Source organism: Tamandua tetradactyla, chromosome 4 (genome assembly GCF_023851605.1).
Source record: "Tamandua tetradactyla isolate mTamTet1 chromosome 4, mTamTet1.pri, whole genome shotgun sequence".
Taxonomy (NCBI): Eukaryota; Metazoa; Chordata; class Mammalia; order Pilosa; family Myrmecophagidae; genus Tamandua; species Tamandua tetradactyla.
The window spans coordinates 56,203,038-56,222,895 of record NC_135330.1 but is presented as its reverse complement, the minus strand read 5'-3'; the positions used below and the strand labels follow the sequence as shown (position 1 = coordinate 56,222,895).

At 36.0% G+C, this 19,858-nt stretch overlaps 1 long non-coding RNA gene across 1 annotated transcript in view; it reads right to left on the bottom strand.

Moving 5' to 3' along the window:
- LOC143678973 (uncharacterized) overlaps positions 1-16,674 on the bottom strand; it is a 48,344-nt gene extending 31,670 nt beyond the window's left edge. Inside the window, exons 1-2 of the long non-coding RNA XR_013173507.1 lie at positions 16,275-16,674; positions 2,743-2,832 (exon numbers count right to left, since the gene is read on the bottom strand). This is a non-coding gene — a long non-coding RNA (uncharacterized LOC143678973). The remainder of the gene's footprint in view (positions 1-2,742; positions 2,833-16,274) is intronic.
- Between the last annotated feature and the right edge of the window lie 3,184 nt (positions 16,675-19,858).

Genomic DNA, 19,858 nt, shown 5'->3' with positions numbered 1-19,858 from the left:
CTCATTTCCAACATACTAGTTTTGCCCTCATTTAATGCTATGCTTTCTGCTCTAAAATTATGATCTTGTATAAAACTTCTAGAAATTTCTAGGCTTGAACATGACATATTTTCTTGAATTCATATGAAGGTGCTTTTTTTTTTTTCCTCACTTCTGGGAATTTCAGGATGGGAGCACTAGAGAACCACATCTCCCCTTCACATATAAATCAGCTTGTTTTAAACAGTAAACTCTTGGGGGCAGTACAGCAGAACCGAAGGGGACCATATTTGAAGGGTAAAGTTTCAAATTTTTTTCAGGCCATCTGATTTTATAGCATTGTCTTGAAAAGCACTTGACTTATGGAAAGAGTATTGGTCACTGTGCATGAGATAGAGTCCTGCATCAGCTACTTAAGAATACTGTGATTCTGAAAAAAAATCACCAAACCTCTCTGTACTTCAATTTTCCTCAATCGTTTAAAGACAAATGGGAGGAGAAGGATGAGGGTAGAGCAGAGGCTTACCTCACAAGGTTGTTTTGAGGATAAAAATAGAATTACCATGTTCTATAGACTGCAAGTTATCTGCAAACACTGCGTGGAATTGACATTGGGAGAGTTGATTTCTTTTCCCTCTTTAACCCAACATATTATTTAATTTCATTTAACATGTGTCCATTTTAGACTCAGAGCTCTTTGCAGGCCCATATCTTTCTATTGTGTCAGAAGTCACAGAGAACAGTTTAGAACTGAATGTGTTCATTATAAATCTAATGTTCTACAGGGTACAAGAAAGTCTCATAATAATTCCCTCTGGAATTCACCTAGTACAAGGCGGTAAAGCTGAGAAGTGAAATATTATTTAAGATCATGGTTACAACCAATTTATATGTGAAGAAATGGAAAATAATACTGATCAAATAAGACTAACCTTAGGATCTAAGAATTTCTAATTCTGCACTGTTATTGTAAGCCATGTTTTTATAAAAGACCTTACTTTGCTTTTGAGCTCACCAATAAAAATACTCCCTCATTGTCTTCCTTCTAATATGCTGCTATTTTATTCTCAGGTAAAATGTATGGGAAATAACATTTCATTCATGGAAAACTTGAGTTGAAGGGCAAAGAGAGGAGTTTCACAGCTGAGAATTTTAGGTCAACAGAATTGGCCTTGTGCTAGAGAAAGTAAGATATGTACCAACATTTTAGAAATGTCTGACCATTCTCTCATTTAGTTACTCACAAATAAGAGTTGATAGATGAGTCTGAGTGCAAAGTGTTTGTTTTCAGACAGCAATTTAGAATACTTCAGTTAAGTTTAGCGTGGGCAAAGAGAGAATTCTATTTATTTGAAATTGTATTATTGATGGAATGTAAACAATGCAAAGTCCATGTTTTTTAAAGCTTGTGTGTAGCTACAAATACATTTCTAATGTATATTATGTGTCAGAATTTTGCTAGCTGCCAGGATTTCTTTTAAATAAATCGTTCTGGTCTTCAGTTGGAGGGATTAGGAAAAAAACATTAAAAAAGAAAATATGTGATCAAATGCTCAATGAATAGGATACAATAAATGCTGTGGGAAGTTAGAAGATGGAGAGATAATCAGGGGACTGGAATGGTCAAGGTATCATTTAATAAAGGTATTGAATATGAGCAGAGTCTCTAAAGATAGGGTGGCACTAGGATAAATGAAGAAAAAGGAATGAGTGTCAAGGAATGCTAATTGCAGTTTGGGGTAACCTGGATGAAGCAGCAGAAGAAAGCAGGAGACAGGTTACCAAGGCAGGTCTAGCTATGATTGTAGTGCATCTGGACAGTAAAATTACACATGAAAAAACCTCCCCTTACCTACTAATTTCATTTTAGTAAGACTAATATGACCGCGTGAGGAATCAATTGGTAGGGAGAGTACAGAAGGAGATAATGCAATAATCCTGGAATAAAGTGATGAAGACTTAAAATTGTGTGATGATGGCAAGAAAAAGTATACAATATTTTATATTGTAATGTATTATAGAAGTTATTTTTTAAAATTCATATTTAACTATCAGCAGTCCCTTCATGTTGCAGCTATTGTTGAGAAGAGAAAGCAAATAATCTTTTTCACACCACCAAAATTACTGGAAAACCACACTTTCCTTCATGGCTTTAGTGGCTGTTTGAAGAATCCTCTCACCTTTTATGACATCTACTCCTTAGATTAAAACTTTTCCTCAATGAGCACTCTCAGAATTAACCTACTCATTTTCATTGTCACTCACAAACAACATGCATCATTGCTCTTTCCAGATTAGTTAGCACAGAAACTAATTTCACCTGTTTGGACTTAAGAAGTAATGGATTCTTCAGTTTCCTAGTAGTAATGATACCATAGGCATGCAACTGGCTTTGCACATGTTATCTCAGTAAAGCATCACAAGACTCCTATATAAAGTACACGGACAAATGATTATGCTCATTTTACATATGAGATGATTGAGGCATTGAGAAACGTGGCTTAGCTTACATAGTCAAGAAGTGGATGATCTGAGGTTTTATCGCAAATTTATCTGGTTCCTGCAACCACTCTCTTAACCGCTAGACCCAGCTGCTTCCCACCTACCTCCCATCATGATTGTCTTCTGTCTGCTATGATTTTCAAAACACTTTCCTGTTAAACTGTCTTGCTGGAGTCTTACAATTTTTTGGAGGACATGTTCCTTATTTTCCTTTTACAGATGAGAAAAGAGAAGTGTAAGGGATTGCTAATAAATGCTTACTCAGGAGCTTGAATCCAAGTTCACACTAGAGTTGTTCCCCTCCATGTTGCCTCCGTTCCCTTGTCTCTGTACATGTCAGGAATACGTGAGCTAATCAAGAAGAAGGGGAGCAGGGTATTAGCATGAAGCAGCTTTATATTTTGATTGTTAGGAAACCAAATAATCATAATGCTTGCCATGCAGGAGAAAAGATTTAGATCATTTTGTTTATTTCTTTCTGGTGAACTTTTTCTAACATATTCTAAGGCTGTTTTGAGAAAATCCATGAACTACAGTGAGTATTCATGCCTGCAACCATACCACATTTGTCTTGGATGAATAAAAGGGGAAAAACATTTTAAACTACTTTATAAAGTTACATTAATGAAGACACTAATATCACCATCTATAGATTAAAAGGAAATATTTGGGGTGGGACAACCAGTAACGTCTTAAATATTTCCTCCCCAAGATGTTTGTGGAAGATCCCACTGCTTTTTATTGGATAAAGATGCAGTTTCCTTGACGACTGGCTTTCTAAACAGACTGCCTATAACTCGACACTCTACAGTGTGCTATAAAAGTCAAAGTGTGATATTCTTAAAAGATGCACATAAATTTACTCAGGAGCAACTTTACAATTTGTATACGATTTCTACTAGACACTACATGTTGGGTAACTAAGAAAAAAGAGATAATATAAGTACTTAGTATTTAGGACCATAAAAGGCTCTTAAATTTATAGCTGTTATTTCAGTGAAAGATTATTGTTTCCTTGTGATCACCTATTCACACATTATTATCCTTCAGTCCCCAAACAAGCCATTGTTGGTATATATTGACATTTACCTAAAGGTAGAAATATTAGGAAGGTAACAGTTAACAGTGACAATGTTTTAGGCAATCACCAGACTAATTCCAAATTGCTGAAGTTGTCTATGTGAATACATGCGAAATCTTTCTGCTGAGCTTGTGTTTCCAGAGTCTTGTTACCTCAGGGAACTTCTGTGCAGCAGGGGAGAAAGTCTAGAAAATGGGAATGGGTTTGGCAGCCCTTTCAAATAACTTGTTCAATTCCTAGACATAGTGGGAAACCCGTCTAGCCCTGCAGGCACTTGTCCAGAAGCATCATGTTCACGTTCATTTTTTTCTTGAGGGGAGTGAGACTATGTATTTTTTTTACTGCCTTCTACCCTTGGATTTAGAGGAATGTATATCAACAGATTAAAAAAAAAATCACAGCTTAATTTCTGCCTCCTTGACTATGCCTTTTAAAATACTGCTACGTTTCCCACATAAGTTGGCTCATGCTCAGTCTTTAAAATGCAGTGTCCTAGATAAAGCCCTACTAAATGGGAGCTGTGATCTTATGTGCAAAATTTTCAATTATGTTTATCATTCTTAAAGAAACCCCTTAAAAAGGGGTCCACAATTCACACAAATGTTATTAACTGCTATCTTACACAATTTACTGCTAGCTTTCTCAGTCTTCTTTCTCATTGACAATGCAGGTCTACTCTCATTTAGCTTTTCTCAACATTCTCCTTTTCTTTTAAAACTTCCCTACTTCTACACTGTTTCAAATGCTCCTTTACCTTGATCGCTTATTGTGTAAATTCTTGTTGTGCAGATTCATTGACACATTTTCCTTCACCTATTTAATCAATTAACACCATAATTTAGTTAATATACTGGAATAACACATATCAACTCATCATGTAATAAACCAAAGCCAAACATCAAAGATAGTCCATGTATCCTGGATTAAAAAAAATACATTTCAGAGCTTTTTTTTTTTTTGAGGTAAGTTAGAACCTAGAAATGTTTAGTTAAGCAAGCTTTTAGGAGCACTTGAATAATACATGGTTAAATGCAATGATTTTCCTTCTTTTATTTAAAAAGACATGCATGTGACAGTTCATAAAGTAATAAGTGCAAATAGCTCTAGCAGATTGATGGAACTAAGTGCTGACTAAAACAGGGCATCTTCAGGATTCTTAGAGCCCTGAGGCTTGCTAAATGGTGGCAAGATGATTGTTAACTCCTTGAGGAGATGTGTTTCGTGGAACCCATGAGAGCTTCACTAAGCTGGGAAAGGATCATGTGACATATTTTAGAAATGTGTGTTATTCATAACCCTGCAGATATTTGAGGGTTGATTTTCTGTATGGGAGCTGTCTTGCTTGGGATGTGGGGGAATCAGATACAGAATATGTACACACAGGCATACTTTTTACCAAAGGGAAAGTTAAATGGTTTCCTAAATGTGTATTTTATTTTCATTTTGTTCTACAATCCAAATTTTTTTTCTGAAAATGTCACTGTCATTTTTATCCAATGAGAAAATTAGTTGATTTTCATCCTTTACAATCTCTCTCTGAAACCTTTCTCTTTCAGCCCCACTGAACCTACCACACTATCCAACACACAATTACTTTGCCTTTGCTGGAGCTAAATCTGGGAACATCTCAAAGTAAGTTCTAACAAGGCTTCATCACAATGCATTTTTCATGTGTCAATCCTTTTTCCAAACTCAAGGAAGAAAAGCTTCTGTTTGTCTCTCTGAACAACGCTTTTAAGCACATACTGAATCCCATTTCTTTTAAAATCTTTTAGGATCAAATTCTCAGATGTTCTCATGATCTTGACTTCTTTTGGATCTAATTTCCTTGGAATTTCTTTAAGAGAGTATTGCATTTGCTCTTTCCTTTTCTTAGGAGTAAGTCCCAACCTTCCTTTTGATATTTTACTGACACAGTTAAGACAAGGAGAAGGAAATGGTCATGCATGTCTTTCCACATTTTTTCTGATTTTTTTCTGTTTTCTTATCTGCTGCCTGTAGAATAAGTGTGTTTGGTTCTGCTCCAGGATTCAAATGGTAAGCAAGCCAGAGTCAGGACCTAAACTTACCTTCTAAAGGCAGGTCTAACGTCCCATCTCTCTGTTTCCTCCATTGGAACTTGATAGAGATAACAATGGTTGGGTTTACTCAAGGTTTAGCATGAGTGGGGATGTTAAGAGGGACCTAATTATGTCTAATTCACATTTTTCAATCCAGCTTTAACCAATTGTTAAGGTGGAGTGGAGACTTTGAATTCACTTCTCTGATTATTTTTGTGTATTTATTAACTGGTTCTATATTCAGAAGGGGATTAGGGACTGATTATCCCCTCTTAAAAGCTTAATGCTTTGTAGTGAATGCAAATAGACAAGTGTGTGCTGCTCACTTTGGCTTTTTCATATTGTTTGCCATCCAACCTTCCTCTTATCCCTATCAAACTTCTTCAAACGTGTTCTCTGTAACTGATTCCTCCACTGAATATATTCGCTATATATAAATATGACTGTATTACATATTATATTCTTAATATAGAGACACATATGCTAAACACTTATTTCATTAATTGACTACATCTATATGATGTATTTAATTTTAGTGGATATTTTAAAATATATTTTTATTAAACAAGTTTTAGATTTATAGGAAAAGCATGCAGGAAATGCAGAGTTCCCATACACCCCCACTCACACACATAACTGTCCCTATTACTAACACTTTGGACTACTGTGGTACTCTTGCTGCAATTGGTGAAACAATATTATTATAGTTACATTATCAATGTTAATCCATAGATTATAGTAGGTGTTAACTGTTAGTGTTGTACAGTTCTATGTGTTTTAGAATTCTTATTCTGTTAACCTATATAAAACCTAAATTTTCCCATTTTAACCAATTCCAAATACCCAATCCAGTGGTGTTAATAGCATTCACGATTGTGCTACCATCACTACCAAACATTACCAAACAGAAACTCTGTACCAATTAAACATTAACTCCACATTCCCTACACCACCCCCAGGCCCTTGGTAACCTGGATTCTAGCTTCTGACTCCATTAATTTGCATACTCTAATTATTTCATATAAGTAAGAATGTACGATGTTTGTCTTAGTTCATTCAACACGATGTCTTCATACATCATTAAATTGGGTTGTTTGCCTTTTTGTTGTTGAGTTGCAGATGTTCTCTTTATATAACCTGTATACTATACCCTTATCAGGCGTATGGATTCCAAATATTTTCTCCTTTTAAGGTAGGTTGTCTTTTTTTTTTTTTAAGGTAGGTTGTCCTTTTACTTTCATGATGAAATACTTTGATGCATAAAAGTATTTAATTTTGATGTAATTCTATTTACCTATTCTTTCTTTTGTTGCTTGTGCCTTTGGTGTAAAGTCTAAGAAAGCATTGCCTAATACAAGGTCCTGAAGATGCTTCCCAATATTTCCTTTTAGGATTTTTACAATTCTGGTTCTAATATTTAGGTCTTTGATCATTTTGAGCTAAATTTTGTATGTACATTGTATGAGGTATAGGTCCACCTTCATTCTTTTGCATATGAATAACCAAAGCTCTCAGCACCATTTGTTGAAGAGATTATGTTTTCCCCATTGAGTGGACTTGGCACTCTTGTCAAAAACCACATGGCCATAGATTTGAAGGTTTACTTCTGAATTCCTGATTTGAAAACATTGTTCAATAAGTCTGTCATTGTGCCAGTACCATGTTTTTAATTACCGTAGCTTTGTAATAAGTTCTAAAATTGGGAAGGGTAAATCCTGCAACTTTGTTATTTTACTTCAGAATGTTTTTGGGTATTTTGGTCTCCTTACCTTTCCTCATAAATTTGATGATTGGCTCTCAATTTCTGTGAAGAAAGCTGTTGAAGGGATTTTGATAGGGATTGTGCTGACTCTGTAATTCACATTCTGAAGCCATGACATCAATATTTAATTTTCCAATCTATGAACACAGAATGCCCTTCTATTTTTTAATCTTCTTTTATTTCTTTCAGCTATGTTTTGTAGTTTTCAATGTACAAGTCCTCACGTCCTTGATTGAATTTACTTCTAGATATTTGATTCTTTAAGTTGCTATTTAAATTCCATTTACATATTTAATATTCAGATTTTTCATTACTAGGATAAAGAAACACTACTGATTCTTTTCAGGTTGCTCTTGTACCCTACTACTTTGAAGATTTTCTATATAGGATCATATAATTTGCAAATAGGGAAAGCTTCACTTCTTTATTTCCCATTTGGAGGCTGTCAGGGTTAGTCAGGGTCCTCCTGAAAAGCAGAACTACCAGGATATGCGCATATATCGCACGCGAGAGAGGGAGAGAGAGAGAGAGAGAGAGAGAGAGAGAGAGAGAGAGAGAGAGAGAGAGAGAGAGAGAGAGAGAGAGAGAGAGAGAGAGAGAGAGAGAGATTCTAGGAATTAGTCATACAGCAATGGGGATTGGCATCAATTGACCAAATTCTGCAAGACAGATCAAAGTTGTGAATTCCAATGAAGTTTTCAAGAAATTATTTTTAAGACTATTGACATCAATATTTCTTTCTTTAAAACCTTCAACTGATTTTGGGAGACTTCTCTCATTGCTCAAGACAATCTCTTTTGTTGACAGTAGGAATTTATTGGTTCATGGGTTTAGAAGCTAGAAAACTCGCTTCCTCGTAGGTTGGTTTTGACTGGCCAGTGATCCTTGGTCTTTGGCTTTTCTGTCATTAGGCAATATACATTGTAGAATCTTCTCTCTTCTTTTTCCAATTCTGTTGACTTCCAGCTTGTGGTTTTCTTGGCTTCTCTTTCCCTGCTCAATTTCCTTTACCTATAAGGACTTCAGCCATGTTGGATTAAGGCCCACACTGATTATGTTGGGCAGACCTTAACTAATAACACCTTCAAAGGTCCTATTTACAAATGCGTTCACATCCCAGGACCAGAGGATGGGATCTGAACATGTCTTTTTTGAGGGATATGATTCAATATCCAACAACCATGTTGAGGAAACGTCCTTCTACTCTTAGTTCTCTGAATGTTTTTACCATGAGAGGATCTTGTATAATGCCTTTTCTGTGTCAATTGAGATGATCATGTGTTTATTTCCTTTGCTCTATTAATGTGGTGTATTACATCATTTGATTTTCCTAACTACACTTGCATAACTGGGTTAAATCCCATGTGATTATGGCATATAATTATTTCAAAGTGCTATCAGATTTGGTTTGCTAGAAATTGTTGAGGATTTGTTTATGTATATTCATAGGGGTTATTGGTCTGTAATTTTCTTTTCTTGTGGCATCATTATCCAGCTTTGATATTAGGATGATATTAGTCTCATAGAATGAGTTGGAAAGTGCTCTATCATTTTCAATTACTTAGAAGAGTTTGAGCATAATTATTGTTAATTCTTCTTAGAATGTTTGGTAAAATTCACCAGTGAGGCTCCCTGGTCCTGGAATTTTCTCCCTTGAGAGTTTTCTTTCTTTAATTGTTGATTCAATCTTTTTACTTGTTTTTGGTCTGCTGAGATTTTCTGTTTTGTCTTGAGTCAGTGTAGGTAGTTTGTGTATTTCTAACGATTTGTCCGTTTCATCTACGTTATCTAATGTGAGCATGTAATTGTTCACAGTAACCTCTCATAATCTTTTTTTCCCTCTGTTGATTCATTAGTTATTCCCGTTTTCATTTTTTATTTTATTAATTTGTGTACCCTGTCTTTATTTTGTCAGTTTAGCTGAATGTTTTGTTGATTTTATTGATCTTTTCAAAGAAACAACTTTTGGTGTCACTGATAACCTCAATAGTTTTTTTGTTTGTTTCTTTTTGTTTTGTCTGGAGAGACACTGGGAATCGAACCCAAGTCTTTGGCATGGCAGGAGAGAATTCTGCCACCGAGCCACCATCACACTGCCTCTCAATAGTTCTTAAATTTCCTATTTCTTTTATCTCTGCTGGCTTTTGTTTCATTTGCTCTTTATTTTTTAGTCCCTTCAGTTGTACAGTTAGGTCTCTGATTTGAGATCTTCCTTCTTTTTTATTGTAAATAGTTAGAGCCATAAATTTCCTTCCCAGCACTGCCTTTGCTTCATCCCATAAATTTTGGCATGTTGTGCTTCATTTTCCTCAAGATATTTTCTAATTTCTATTCTTTTTCACATTGGATGTTTAAGAGGGTGTTTTCAACTTCCACATATTTGTGAATTTTCCAGTCTCCCTTTGTTATTGATTTCTGTTGGTCAGAGGGAGAGATGCCTAAAGGAATGTCAACCCATTTCAATACGAGTATCGGGGTCACCAGCAAAAGCTTGACTCCCACAGGTTCCAATGGAAAGATGTTTTACTCTCATGAGAATAGACAAAGAAAGGTCACCTTCACTAGTGGGTACCAGTTCCTCATAGCCCATGTATTCCAATTAGTGACTGATGCCGAGGGGTTGTTATATTCACCACACCCCTCTCCTGTGTTTGTGGGTTGCTGTAGTAGAGGAACCCTACTCCCTCCCTGCCAGGGACAAATATACCATTGCACTGTGAGCTGGATGTCATAAAACAAGCCCATCAGGGTCAGATTGTCTCCAATCAATATTTACACATTCTTGGGACAATAGTGGAAGGAATGTACCAGGAGTCCCACTATCTTCTAGGGAACTGTGTTTTATTCTGCCAGGCTGGCACACCTATTTCTGAACACAAGAGGTATTTGTGGGCCCCAGAGACAGGTGGCAGTCTATGCTAGGACTGCCCCCTACACAATTTCTAGCTTTACCCCATTGTGGTCAGAGAAGATACAACATATGATTTCAATATCTTAAAATTTATTGGGACTTGTTTTGTGACATAATATGTGGTTTATCCTGGAGAATGACCCATGCACACTAGATAAGAATGTGTATTCCGCTGCAGTGGAGTGAAGTACTCTGCATTTCTGTTGGTCTTTTGGGGGTAAAGTACCATTCAATTCTTCCACATTTGTATTGATCTTCTGTCTAGATGTTTTATCTATGACTGAAAATAGTGCTTTGAAGGTTCTTACAATTAATGTAGAACTGTCTATTTCTCCCTTCAAATCTGTCAATATCTGCTTCATATATTTTGGGACTCTGCTGTTAGGTGTATATATGTTTATAATTATTACATATTCTTGTGGAATTGACTCCATTATCAGTAAGTAATATCCTTCTTTATCCCTTATGACTGTTTTAACTTTGTCTGTTTTACCTATTAGTATAGATACCCCAGCTCTATTTTGGTTACTATTTGCACGAAATATTTTTTCCATCCTTTTCCATTCAGCTTTCTGTGTTTTTAAATTTAAGATGAATCCTTTGTAAACAGTGCATAGTTGGGTCATGCTTTTTTTATCTACCCTGCCATTTCTGCATTTTGACTGGAGAGTTTAATCCATTTACATTTAAAGTAACTACTGATGGTGCAGCATTCTGTTCTGCCATTTTTTTATTTGACCTTTATAAGTTTCAAATTTCTTGTCTCTCAATTGTTCTGTTAATGCTTACTTTCATATTTATTTTATTTTTTGTAGTGTACCATTTTGAATCCCTTCTGATTTCCTGCAGGATATATTTTTCATTTATTATCTTTGTGGTTACCATAGGGCTTACATTTAACATCTTGAATCTGTAACAATCATGTTTGATAAGATACCAACTTAACTTCAATAGCATGCACAAACCCTGTTCTTATGCACATCCACCCTCCCCACCTTTTTGTTGTACTTGTTATTTATAAATTATATCTTTGTAACTCATGTGTCTAAAACCATGGATTGGTCCTTACTTTTATGCATTTGCATTTTAGAACCTGTAAGAATTAAAAAGTAGCATACCAAAAAATATGACACAATAGTATTGACATTTATAATTGCCCACATGGAAATCTTCACCAGACGTCTTCATTTCTTTATGCTGCTGTCTAGCATCCTTTCCTTTCAGTCTGAAAAATTCCTTCCAGCATTGCTTGTAGGGGAGTCTAGTGGTTATGCACTCTCTTGGCTTTTGTTTATCTGGGAATGACAATCTTTTTGGTTTTAAGAGTTCTTGGCAATTTTTTTTTTTCAGCACTTCAAATATTTTTATCCCAATGCCTTCTCCTCTCCATGCTTTCTGATGAAAAATCGGCACACAATCTTATTAAATCTCCCTTATACATGTCTTATTTTTCTCTTTCAGCTTTCAGAAATCACTCCTTGTCTTTGGCATTCCTCAGTTTGAATAAAATGTGTTTTGAAATGATTCTTTAGAGTTGATCTTATTTGGAATTTGTTGGGATTCTTAAACGTGTATATCCATGTCTTTTGTTAAATTTGGGAATTTTACTGCCATATTTATTTGAATATTCATTCTGCCCCTCTCATTCTGTTTTCTCCTTCTTGGACTTCTATAATGCATATATTTGTATGTTTGATGGTACCCTGCCTGTCTCTTAGGCTCTGTCCACATTTTCTTGTTTTTCTTTCTTTCTATTCCTTAGCCTACTTCAATTGTTTTGTCTTTGAGTTCACTGGTTCTTTCTTCTGCCAGTATAATCTTCCGTTGAAACTCTCCTGGGAATATTTTATTTCATTTATTTTGGTCATTGTTCTAGTTAGTAAGCTGTCAAAATGCACTATACCCGAAATGGAATGGCTTTTAAAAAGGGGAATCATCAAGTTGCAAGTTTACAGTTCTAAGGCCACGAAAATGTCCAAATTATGGTGAAGCTATGAAAATGTCCAATCTAAGGCATCCAGGGAAAGATACCTTGGTTCAAAAAGGCTGTTAACATTCCAGGTTTCTCTCTCAGCAGGAAAGGCACATAGTGAGATCTGCTAGGTTTCTCTTCAACAGCTTTCCTGGGGCTTTGTCCATTCTACTGGCTCTGCTGGTTCTGGTGGGTCTTGAGGCTCTGAAGCTTTTCCCAAAATGGTTCCCTCTTAAAGGGATCCAATAAGCAGCCCTACCTTGAATGGGTAGAGACACATCTCCATGGAAATGATCTAATCAAAAGTTATTGATTGTGACCCAATTGAGTGGGTCACATCTCCACAAAAACAATCAGAAAGTTCCCACCCAGCAGTATTGAATGAAGATTAAACAACCTGGCTTTTCTGCCAAGTAACAGATTCAAACTGGCACTGTTATCAACTCTATTTCTGTTTGATTCCTTTTTTAAAATTTCTATCTTTGTATTGATACTCTCATGCTGTTCACTTATCATTTTCCTAATATCCTCTATTCCTTTTTCCATATTTTCTTTCACCTCTTTGAAGAAAATGAATATCATTTCTTAAAAGTCTTTATCTGGTTTATCCAAAGTCATTGATAATTTCTCAAGCTTTATACTGTTCTTTTGGAAAGTCTGTCATTTCCTATTTCTTTTTTTTTAGCTTGCCTTATAATCTTTTTTTTTAGTACATGCACAACATAATTTTTATTTTTTAATTTTTTATTAATTTTTTAAATTAAAAAAATGCATAGCAACAAACATTCTTAACTTATGATCATTCCATTCTATATATATAATCAGTAATTCACAATATCATCACATAGTTGCAAATTCATCATCATGATCATTTCTTAGAACATTTGCATCGATTCAGAAAAAGAAATAAAAAGACAACAGAAAAAAATTCATACATACTATACCCCTTACCCCTCCCTTTCATTGATCACTAGCATTTTAATCTAAATTTATTTTAACATTTGTTTCCCCTGTTATTTATTTTTATATCATATGTTTTACTCATCTCTTGATAAGGTAGATACAAGGAGCGTCAGACATAAGGTTTTCACAATCACACAGTCACATCGTGAAAGCTGTATCATCATACAATCATCTTCAAGAAACATTTGCCTTGTAATCTTTTGCACATTTAGATATTTTATGTGCTAATTCTCAGATTTAATCCCTGATCTGTATTTTCCATAATTTTGTGTCCAGCAAGGGAGAGGACAGAATTTTCTTTGAGTGCCAGTAGCTAGCACAAACAAACAATCAATGCAAAAGAACACATTTCACAATCTTTGCAAATTGGTTCTATGTTGGCTAGTGCTCTGCTTCAGAATTATGCCCTCCTATCAAAAGATCTGCCTGAAGTGAAAGTGTGGCATCCTCTTTGTCTTTTCTGAGCCTGCATCTTTCCAGGGCTTGCACTTGTGGCCTTAGTAATTCTCCCACTTAAAGCACTCTGAATTCCCTCTCTACTCCCTATAAAATAAACTTTAAACCCCTCTGGGTGTGCTATTACATTTCTTAAAGCTGGTAGCCTTTTGCCCCAGGCTGCTTTGATTCAATTGCTTCTTATACCGTTTTAATTGTGCGCAAGCTGCTTCTGTCTGCAAGCAAATTCTGGCAGAGTAAGACAGAGAGATTCCTGATTCACAGTCCTTTAGGCTGCCACATGATAGATTGGTGTCAATATGCAGGCATTCAAACATGTGCATAAGTGTTACTCTGCTTGTTGTATAGCAGGGCCAGGACTCACAATGGGAGGATAAGGCAGGTTCACACCACATAGGGGGAAGAGTCAGGGTGGGTCAATAAGGCAACTATGTGCTTCTCCTACTGGTTTTAAGCTGAGTTTTCTTGATTCATTGCTTTCCCTGTTACTACAACTCTCTAACTATTTTCCAGAATTTTCAGGAATATAACTCTGCAGATGGCTCTGCTGATTTTTTCCCACCCACTGGTTTTTGCTAGTTGTTCAAAGATTCTTTGGTAGAGCAGAATTTGGAGTATCTTATTCCACCATTTTCATTGACCAGGACTCCATATGATTTATTTTTAAATCTGTTAGTGACTTGTGACAGTTTGAAAGGATTATACACCCTAGAGAAGCCATGCTTTAATCCTGATCCATCTTGTGGGGGGCAGCTGTTTCTTTTCATACCTATTCAGCACTGTAGGTTGGAAACTTGATTAGGTTATCTTCATGGGAATGTGATTCACCTAATTGTGGGTATTAATCTTTGATTAGAGGGAGATGTGACTCGACCCATTCCAGGTGGGTCTTGATTAGTTTACTGGAATCCTTTAAAAGAGGAAACATTTTCAAAAGCTTCAGAGCCACAAGAACTACTGGAGCTCATGCAGCCAGAGACCTTTGGAGATGAAGAAGGAAAACGCCCCTGGGTGGGGCTTCATGAAACAAGAAACCTGGAGAGAAAGCTAGAAGAAATCACCGTGTTCGCCATGTGCCTTTCCAACTGAGAGAAAAGCCCTGGACTTCATGAGTTTTCTTGAACCAAAAACTCTTTCTCTGGATGCCTTAGATTGGACATTTTTATAGGCTTGCTTTAGTGACATTTCCATGACCACAGAACTGTAAACTTGCAACTTAATTCCCCATTTTAAAAACTATTTTGTTTCTGGTATATTGCATTCTAGTAGCTAGAAAACTAGAACATACCTAAAGTTTCATAAGGAAAAATTGCAATGTTTATACTACTCAGTCTCTAAATTATTTACTACAACTTGACAGAAAAAAACTTTCAATTTTTCTACCTGTTTCTTTTAGAAGTGATTTCCATATTATTAATGTATGCTTATACTTTCCTTCCTTGATATATCACTATCATATTTATATGTCTCACAACAGATAATGATTTTTTTATACCATGGCACATCTCCTCTCCCCTAGGTTCCAATATAGTTGCATCATTTTTCAAATTTAAATTAATAAATCATATTTATATCTTTCTTTTGCACTCCATAGCTAACCCATCTGATCCCCAGTCATTTCTACCTTCAAAATACATCATGAATATGTACTGTTAATGTATTTCACTTATTGTACCTTCCACCATCTAAGTCCAGGGTATTTTATCAATTGTATGGGCTGTCATAAGAGATACCTAACTATTTTTCTTGCTTCTCCTCTTGATTTTTTGCCATGTATTCTGAATGCCACGGCCATAATGACCTTTTACAAAAATAAAATCAGGTCACCTCCTTCTCCATGACCTCCAATGACTTCCCATCTGCCTGATAAGTCCAAAGTGTTGCCCCTATTTCCTGTTGACCTACATGATTTAATTTCTGTGCATGCTTTCACACCACCTTCCACATTGATCATGAAATCACTGCCCCATTGTCTTCCTTGATGTTGTTTAAACACATCAAGAATGCTTCACTCAGAGCCATTGCCCTTGCTGTTCCCTCAGCCTGGAAATCTCCTGTTCCAGATGTTCAATTGATTCTCCCTCTCATTTCATTCAAGTCTCTGCTCAAAAGTCACTTCATTAGAGAAAACATCCCTAATTGCCTTCTCCAAAAAGCATGCCCCCCCTCAAAAAAAGCCTACAATAGCTCTTGATACCCTTTTTCTTAGATTGTAAACTACATAAGGTAAAGTGCATTGCTGTTTTTTATCATGGTGTATCTCCAGCACCATCAAAACTGCTTGGCACTAAGCAGTGCTCAATAAGTAATTGTACAATGAATGAATACATAAATAGATCATGACTACAGAGACAGTACAGATGCCCAAGCAATGCTCTTTTAGACAGGGAATACTTGAAACCATGAACTTCACCTGGAGAATCATCATTCCATTGAAATATAAAAAGGAGAAAAGACTTGTGCTTGGTGAATATGTAATAAAAAAAATTAACCCTGCCCAAAGAGGTGTCTGGCTTTTGCCCTTGATTCCTGGGAAATAATGTCTAAGCCCTTACAATGTCCTACCTAATAAAGGGGTCTTTGCTTACCTGCAACCTTTGTGCCATGCCAGATAGTCTAAAAATTTAATTTATGATAAGGGCTTTGTGTCTCATGATATCAACTTGACCTCTGGAAGGGCTGGAGAGGGAGACCAGCCTTGTGGGCAGTCAGCCATGTCTTTGCGGTAGAGCCCCACTAAACACTCCAGCCACAAAGACTCAGGTGATCTTCCCGATGGACAATGCTGCATACAGTTGTCTCACATAATTTTAGAATGTCACACAGAGTAGTTAACACTGCTCATGATTCCACTGAGAGTGGAAATCTTGAAGCTCCGTGTTGGGCCCATATTGGATTCTGTCCCATGGTTCACTTCCCTTGGCTGATTTTAGCTTGTATCTTTTCACTATAGTAAGTTATCCATCAGTAAAACAGCTTTCAGTGATTTCTGTGAGTCATTTTAGTGAGTTACAGAACCTGAAGGTGGTCATGTGGAATCTAGAACCTTCGATTGATGTGAGAAGTGTGGGTGGTCTTTCAGTTATGGTCCCCATAACTCTGCAGTTAGTGTCCGATTGAGAGCACTCTGTGGACCTTTCCTAAGATTGCACTCACGAGTGTCTTTATCTTCAAGTATAAGTTTGCCCCTTCTAAGGGCTTTGTGAGTAGCGTTCATCCAATTAAAAACACAGTTAGGTTCAGTGTGCCATACGTCAATGAGGCAAATCTTTTCTTTTTAAAACATTTTTCATTTTTGACATTTCAGCAACTTGTTTAGTTCATCCATCTGAGAAGTCTAAAGGGAATCTATTTGTAAACTCTGTAACTATAAAATTTATATTAACATGTGCTACCAAGAGAGGCCAAAAACTCACCTACGCATGCAATCTTTTTTTCAAATACTTACGTAGAAGTGTTTCTTTTACTATTGTGAAAATTTCATCGTTTCAATATATATCTATTTATCCACAACTCCTATCCTGGGGTCTCAGTTCATCTCATTTTATACAGTCTCCCATTCAAAGCCATGGTAATATTTGTCACTGTCTTTCCAACCTTCGGCAATGTTCAAATTTATCTCGCTCAATCGTCACCTCCATCTGTATATACCACAGAAATACCCTACGGAAAAGAAAACGTGTGATCCTTTCTCCCAAATCTGTTCTTGTTCCTGTGTTTCTTATCTAAGGAAAGTAGGAATGATTTCAGACCTCTTCCTTTTCATGTAATCTATATAATCAATCAGTCACCAGGTTTTGTAGATTATAGCTTTCTAATAGCTCTCAAATATACCTGCTCCTCTCTGTCCCCATGGAGACCTCTGACCTTCAGAACACCCATTATTTATGGACAGAGCCTCCCCATTCCCTGACTATTTAGGTTAAAACTCCTCTGAGCTATCTTCTATTTTCCAGACAAATTCGCATCTAGGTATGATTCATGTCCTTCAACGATTCCCTCTCTCCAGAATAACAATCTGGCTAAAGAGTACCACGTTCATGTTCCTCATTGTTAGACTCCGCATATCGCTCCAGCTCAGTCTCCTGCTGTGGTCTGATGCAAATTCTTTGAACCTTCTGTTCTAAATGACTAGCAGTTTGCCAAATACACCATGGTGTTTCTTTCACATGTTTTTTTTTCTAGTACAAATGTCCTTGGCTACTGTCTCCACTCAGTTCATTTCTAAATGTTCTCTAAGACTCAGTATAAGCATTTTCTCTGCTAGGAAATGTTTTCAGAATTCCCAATGTAAATTATGCCCCCCCCCACTTGTTACTGCCATAAAAACATGCACAGAACTCTTTTACAGGTTCATCATGCTGTGCTATCTTGCTATTATATCAGTTTATTATTTATCTTTCTATATTGTCTCATTTATTTATCTTGCCAACTATTTTAAATTCTTAAAGGGCAATAGTGATGTCTTGATCATCTTTACATCCCAAATGCATAGCTCAGTTATGTCCATTAAGCATCAGTGGAAAGAAGGAACAATGAATGAATGAATAAATGAATGAATGAACATTTTGCTAATCAAACATGGAAGAAATTTACAGCATCCCATGTACTAAGAGGGGTGAAACAAGGCATTTTGGATAAACATCACACACTATGACATACAGTGAGTACTTGCAATTGCAGATATATGGAGAATGACAACTTGTTATTTTGGTTTTAGGCCAAAAAGAATGTACTACCTAAAGTAGGTCATTCAATTCTGGTGTGTGTGTGTGTGTGTGTGTGTGTGTGGGCAGGAGGAGATTGCATAGCAAATATGACCTCTGGGGATCTTTTCCAACTGTGATGTTTCATTAATCCCTTTGCCAAAGGCACTTAAATTGTTTGTTGATACTGTTGTTCATTTAGATGTTTACACACACATACATGGATGCTCACATATATATGCTTACATATTTGTAATGTTATATATACATAAATGCACACATATCAATGCAATGACCAATTATTAGGATCTAAAAAGTATATTAAATCCATGAATTGAAAGTTTAAATTATGAAAATTTAATACCATCAAAATTCTCTAACAGTACTTAAAATTAATGAATTAGTACATTTTCTTCCTAATAAATGAGATTTGAAGAGCATAGATTTGACTTCAGACACGCATTTAGAGTTCCTTTATTTCCTGCCATCTACCCCATATGCTTTTCAGTGGGAATCATTTCTGCAGGTTTGGTTCTAATTAGGGCCTGAAAATTATTGTTTGACTATCCACTTATTACAACATAAGAAATAAGGGGAAAAAAGCTATTTAGCAGATTAAAATTTACTTCAGCAAGGCATTTAATGGTTGAATCACCCTAGTGTCCTTCACCTCAGAAACCCTGCCTAGAAGACCGTTCCAAACGTTTATTACTTGCAGAGTGAAAAAGTGCTTCCTTATGTCTGTACTGAATTTATTTTCATTTAACTCTCATTGAAGGCTTTTTGTGCAATATGAGCTGAATGAAAAAATGAACTTACATTATCTCCACTTATGATTTTGCTCACTCGAATGAGATCCTAGCCATGTGCATCATTTCCATAGCAGGAAGGATTTGCCCTGCCAATCCTTGTAACACATTCCTTTCCAGCTATTGTTATCAAGCTTTCATCTTCTTTCTATTCTTTAATTTGATTAAAAAAATGACTTTGGGGATGTAAATATGCACCCTCAAAATCATTCACTACAGATTTTGTAGCATTTAACTAGAATTACACTTGTAGGCTGGATACAGCCTGACAAAAGAAAACAAAAGCAGCAGCTCTGACAGGTGATGATAAAAACGTTTCCTCTCTGGCCAGCATGTGATTAGGCACAAAGACATATAATAGCTTTTTAAGATTTTTGACATTAGGGACCACCTCTTTTATCTGCTTTGAATTGTTACTGGCACCCCATAGGTGTTTAATAAATATCAATACTGCTGTTTAATGATATAGGAAAAGGAAAAATTGATCTTGAGAAAATCCAGAGGTGGACACATGTTGGAAGACATGATTCATTGTTTCCAAAGACAATCTTCTTTTATTTCAGACATAATTGTATAGATTTAAAAAGATTTAAAATTTTATGTTTCATTTTAAGATAATATAAAGGCTATTCTGAGCCAACTTATTCATCTAGTGCA